Here is a 5,675-nt window from a genome sequence, read left to right on the forward strand (position 1 = left end):
GCCTGGCACTGCTGGCGCTGCTGGACCGGTGAGGGACCCCCCTATGGGGCACCCCCAATGGGACCACCCCTATGGGGCACCCAATGGGACCCCCCCATGGGGCACCCCCCATGGGGCACCCAATGGGACCCCCCCATGGGACCACCCTTATGGGGCACCCAATGGGACCCCCCCATGGGGCACCCCCTATGGGGCACCCCCCATGGGACACCCAATGGGACCACCCCTATGGGACACCCCCCATGGGGCACCCAATGGGACCCCCCCATGGGACACCCCCCATGGGACCACCCCTATGGGACCCCCCCATGGGACCACCCCTATGGGACACCCCCCATGGGGCACCCAATGGGACCCCCCATGGGGCACCCAATGGGACCACCCCTATGGGGCACCCCCGTGGGACCTCCTCATGGGGCACCCAATGGGACCACTCCTATGGGGCACCCAGTGGGGCACCCCCTATGGGACCCCCCCTCTGGACACTCCCATGGGACCCCCAGTGGGACCACCCCTATGGGGCACCCCCTGTGGAACCCCCCATGGGGCACCCAATGGGACCACCCCCCATGGGACACCCAGTGGGACACCCAATGGGACCCCACCATGGGGCACCCCCTATGGAACATCCCCTATGGACACCCAATGGGACCCCTGTGGGGCACCCTCTATGGGACCACCCCTATGGGGCACCCCCTGTGGGACACCCAATGGGACCCCCCGTGGGGCACCCTCTATGGGACCACCCCTATGGGGCACCCCCTGTGGGACACCCAATGGGACCCCTGTGGGGCACCCTCTATGGGACCACCCCTATGGGGCACCCCCTGTGGGACACCCAATGGGACCCCCCGTGGGGCACCCTCTATGGGACCACCCCTATGGGGCACCCCCTGTGGGACACCCAATGGGACCCCCCGTGGGGCACCCTCTATGGGACCCCCCGTGGGGCACCCCCTATGGGACACCCAGTGGGAACACCCCCATGGGACCACTCCTATGGGACACCCCCATGGGGCACCCCCTATGGGACCCCCAGCGGGAACCCTCCATGGGACACCCAATGGGACCACCCCTATGGGACACCCAGTGGGATGCCCCCATGGGACACCCCCCTTGGACCCCCAGCACCTCTGTGACATTGGGGAGGGCTCTGGACCCCCCCCCCCCAAGTCCTTCAGTGTCTGCCCCACTCCCACCTTGGGGACATCCCTGAGCCCCCCCCCCTTGATCCCAGGGGTGTCCCCAAACCCCCTCCCTACATTAGGGCCATCCCTGAGGCCCCTGTATGGGGGGGGGGGGGGGCTATAGGTGCCCTATAGGTGCTTGGGCGTCTTTATGGGTGCTGAATGGGTCAATGGGGCTGTAGGTGCCCTATAAGTGCCTGTGCATTACTATGGGTGCTGTGTGGGCCTGGGGGAGGCTGTAGGTGCTCTATAGGTTCTTGGGAGGGATCTATGGGTGCTGCGTAGCTGGGGGGCAGGTCTGTGTATGCACTGTATGGTGATGGGGAGGTCCATATATGCATTGTATGGTGTTGGGGGGGGGGGTTTATATGCACTATATGGGATCAGGGGGTCCCTATATGTATTGTGTTGTGGTGGGGGGGTGTTTGTATGCACTATGTAGTGTTGGGGGGGGGTCCTATATAGTGTTGGGGGGGCTCTGTATGCCCTCTGTGGTGTTAGGGGAGGCTCTATATGCACTGTATGGTGTGTGGGGGGGTCCTATATGCACTATATGGTGTTGGGGGGGGGGCCTATATGGTGTTGGGTGGGTTTGTATGTGCACCATATGGTGTTAGGGGAGGCTCTATATGCACTATATGGTGTGTGTGGGTTCCTATATGCACTACATGGTGTTGGGGGGGCTCTATATGCACTATATGGTGTTGGGGGGGGTCTATATGGGGCTCTATATGGTGTTGGGTGGGTTTGTATGTGCACCATATGGTGTTAGGGGAGGCTCTATATGCACTATATGGTGTGTGTGGGTTCCTATATGCACTATATGGTGTTGGGGGGGGCTATATGCAGTATATGGTGCTGGGGGGGAGGCTCTATATGGTGTGTGTGGGTTCCTATATGCACTATATGGTGTTGGGGGGGGCTATATGCAGTATATGGTGCTGGGGGGGAGGCTCTATATGGTGTGTGTGGGGTTCCTATATGCACTATATGGTGTTGGGAGAGCTCTATATGCACTACATGGTGTTGGGGGGAGCCTATATGGGGCTCTATATGGTGTTGGGGGCCTATATGGGGCTCTCTGTGGTGTTGGGGGGGGCCAATATGGGGCTCTGTATGGTGTTGGGGGGGTTCCTATATCCACTGTGTAGTGGGCAGGGGGTTCCTGTGCCCACAGGGATATCCCTGCCCCACATCCCCCCCTAACACCCCCCCCCCCCCCATCACCCCTTATCCTTCCCCAGCCCCCTGGTGGAGGGGGTGGGTCCCATGTCCCCCCCCATTGCTTCCCCCCCCAACCCTCACCGTGCCCCCCAACCCCCCAGGAACCGGCGGGTGCCCGAGAACGTGCTGGCCGTGGGGCTGGGGGCCCTGGTGGCGGCGCTGGGCCACGCGCTGCTGCTGCGGGGGCTCTTCAGGGACCTGCGCCTGCTCCAGTTCTGCCTCGTCATCGCCGGGAGCCAGTACTCACTGCTCAAGGTGGGGCGGGGGGGGACAGGGTCCCAAAGGGGGGCTTGGAGGGTCCCAAAGGGGGGTAAAAGGGTCCCAAAGGGGAGTAAAAGGGTCCCAAAGGGGAGTAAAAGGGTTCCAAAGGGGAGCAAAAGGTTCCAAAGGGGAGCAAAAGGGTTCCAAAGGGGAGTAAAAAGGTCCCAAAGGGGGGCAGAAGGGTTCCAAAGGGGAGTAAAAGGGTCCCAAAGGGGAGTAAAAGGGTTCCAAAGGGGAGCAAAAGGTTCCAAAGGGGAGCAAAAGGGTTCCAAAGGGGAGTAAAAAGGTCCCAAAGGGGGGCAGAAGGGTCCAAAGGGGAGTAAAAGGGTCCCAAAGGGGAGTAAAAGGGTCCAAAGGGGAATAAAAGGGTTCCAAAGGGGAGCAAAAGGATTCCAAAGGGGAGCAAAAGGGTTCCAAAGGGGAGTAAAAAGGTCCCAAAGGGGGGCAGAAGGGTCCAAAGGGGAGTAAAAGGGTTCCAAAGAGGAGTAAAAGGGTTCCAAAGGGGAGCAAAAGGGTCCCAAAGAGGAATAAAAGGGTCCCAAAGGGGGGCAAAAGGGTGCCAAAGGGGGGCAAAAGGGTGCCAAAGGGGGGTAAAAGGGTCCCAAAGGGGGGCAAAAGGGTCCCAAAGGGGGGCAAAAGGGTCCCAAAGAGGAATAAAAGGGTCCCAAAGGGGGGCAAAAGGGTCCCAAAGGGGGGCAAAAGGGTCCCAAAGGGACTAAAAGGGTCCCAAAGGGGGGCAAAAGGGTTCCAAAGGGGAGTAAAAAGGTCCCAAAGGGGGGCAGAAGGGTCCAAAGGGGAGTAAAAGGATTCCAAAGGGGAGTAAAAGGGTCCAAAGGGGAGTAAAAGGGTCCCAAAAGTGGGCAAAAGGGTCCAAAGGGGAGTAAAAGGGTTCCAAAGGGGGGCAAAAGGGTCCAAAGGGGGGTAAAAAGGTCCCAAAGGGGGGCAGAAGGGTCCAAAGGGGGGCAGAAGGGTCCAAAGGGGAGTAAAAGGGTTCCAAAGGGGAGTAAAAAGGTCCCAAAGGGGGGCAGAAGGGTCCAAAGGGGAGTAAAAGGGTTCCAAAGGGGAGTAAAAGGGTCCAAAGGGGGGTAAAAGGGTCCCAAAGGGGAGTAAAAGGGTCCAAAGGGGAATAAAAGGGTTCCAAAGGGGAGCAAAAGGATTCCAAAGGGGAGCAAAAGGGTTCCAAAGGGGAGTAAAAAGGTCCCAAAGGGGGGCAGAAGGGTCCAAAGGGGAGTAAAAGGGTTCCAAAGGGGAGTAAAAGGGTCCAAAGGGGAGTAAAAGGGTCCAAAGGGGAGTAAAAGGGTCCAAAGGGGAATAAAAGGGTTCCAAAGGGGGGCAAAAGGGTCCCAAGGGGAGCAAAAGGGTTCCAAAGGGGAGCAAAAGGATTCCAAAGGGGATTAAAAAGGTCCCAAAGGGGGGCAGAAGGGTCCAAAGGGGAGTAAAAGGGTTCCAAAGGGGAGTAAAAGGGTCCAAAGGGGAGTAAAAGGGTTCCAAAGGGGGGCAAAAGGGTCCAAAGGGGAGTAAAAAGGTCCCAAAGGGGGGCAGAAGGGTCCAAAGGGGAGTAAAAGGGTTCCAAAGGGGAGTAAAAGGGTACTAAGGGGAGTAAAAGGGGGCAAAAGGGTCCAAAGGGGGGCAAAAGGGTCCCAAAGGGGAGTAAAAGGGTCCCAAAGGGAGTAAAAGGGTCCCAAAGGGGGGAAAAGGGTCCCAAACGTGAGTAAAAGGGTCCAAAGGGGGGTAAAAGTGTCCCAAAGGGGAGCAAAAGGGTCCCAAAGGGACTAAAAGGGTCCCAAAGGGGAGCAAAAGGGTCCAGAAGGGAGCAAAAGGGTCCAAAGGGGAGTAAAAGGGTCCCAAAGGGCAGTAAAAGGGTCCCAAAAGTGGGCAAAAGTGTCCAAAGGGGAGTAAAAGGGTTCCAAAGGGGGGCTAAAGGGTCCCAAAGGGGGCAAAAGGGTCCCAAATGGAAGCAAAAGGGTCCCAAAGGGGAGCAAAAGGGTCCCAAAGGGGGCAAAAGGGTCCCAAAGGGGGCAAAAGGGTCCCAAAGGGAGTAAAAAGGTCCCAAAAGGGGGTAAAAGGGTCCCAAAGGCGTCAAAAGGGTCCCAAAGGGGGGAAAAAAGGGTCCCAAAGGGGGGCAAAAGGGTCCCAAAGGGGGTGGCAGAATGGTCCTAAAGGGGTGCAGAGCATCCGGGGGGCTGTGGGGTGAAGGTGTCCCCGTGCCCCCCCATCCCACTGTGCCCCCCCCTCCAGAGCGTGCAGCCGGATGCAGCCTCTCCCATGCACGTGAGTGACGGGGGCTCTATGGGTGCTGTGTGGCCCAGGGGATGGGTGCTGTGTGGCCTGGGGAGGGCTATAGGTGCTTGGGGGGCTCTATGGGTGCTGTGTGCCTGGGGAGGGCTATAGGTGCTTGGGGGCTCTATGGGTGCTGTGTGGCCCAGGGGAGGGCTATAGGTGCTTGGGGGGCTCTATGGGTGCTGTGTGGCCTGGGGAGGGCTATAGGTGCTTGGGGGGCTCTATGGGTGCTGTGTGTCCTGGGGAGGGCTATAGGTGCTTGCGGGGCTCTATGGGTGCTGTGTGTCCTGGGGAGGGCTATAGGTGCTTGGGGGGCTCTATGGGTGCTGTGTGTCCTGGGGAGGGCTATAGGTGCTTGGGGGGCTCTATGGGTGCTGTGTGGCCTGGGGAGGGCTATAGGTGCTTGCGGGGCTCTATGGGTGCTGTGTGGCCTGGGGAGGGCTATAGGTGCTTGGGGGGCTCTATGGGTGCTGTGTGGCCTGGGGAGGGCTATAGGTGCTTGCGGGGCTCTATGGGTGCTGTGTGGCCTGGGGAGGGCTATAGGTGCTTGGGGGGCTCTATGGGTGCTGTGTGGCCTGGGGAGGGCTATAGGTGCTTGGGGGGCTCTATGGGTGCTGTGTGTCCTGGGGAGGGCTATAGGTGCCTGGGGGGCTCTATGGGTGCTGTGTGTCCTGGGGAGGGCTATGGGTGCTTGTGGGGCTCTATGGGTGCTGTGTGTCCTGG

The 5,675-nt window shown here is 59.6% G+C and overlaps 1 long non-coding RNA gene across 1 annotated transcript; it reads left to right on the plus strand.

The window, feature by feature from the left end:
- LOC130604077 (uncharacterized) lies at nt 1-4,968 on the plus strand. The gene is made up of 3 exons (XR_008973364.1): nt 1-28; nt 2,513-2,666; nt 4,911-4,968. It is a non-coding gene; the product is annotated as an uncharacterized LOC130604077 (long non-coding RNA).
- Nucleotides 4,969-5,675: the final 707 nt, after the last annotated feature.

The sequence above is a fragment of the Pezoporus wallicus genome, unplaced genomic scaffold, assembly GCF_028554395.1.
Source record: "Pezoporus wallicus isolate ANWC-B61680 ecotype Strahan unplaced genomic scaffold, APGP_CSIRO_Pwel_v1 contig_14318, whole genome shotgun sequence".
NCBI classification, from domain to species: domain Eukaryota; kingdom Metazoa; phylum Chordata; class Aves; order Psittaciformes; family Psittacidae; genus Pezoporus; species Pezoporus wallicus.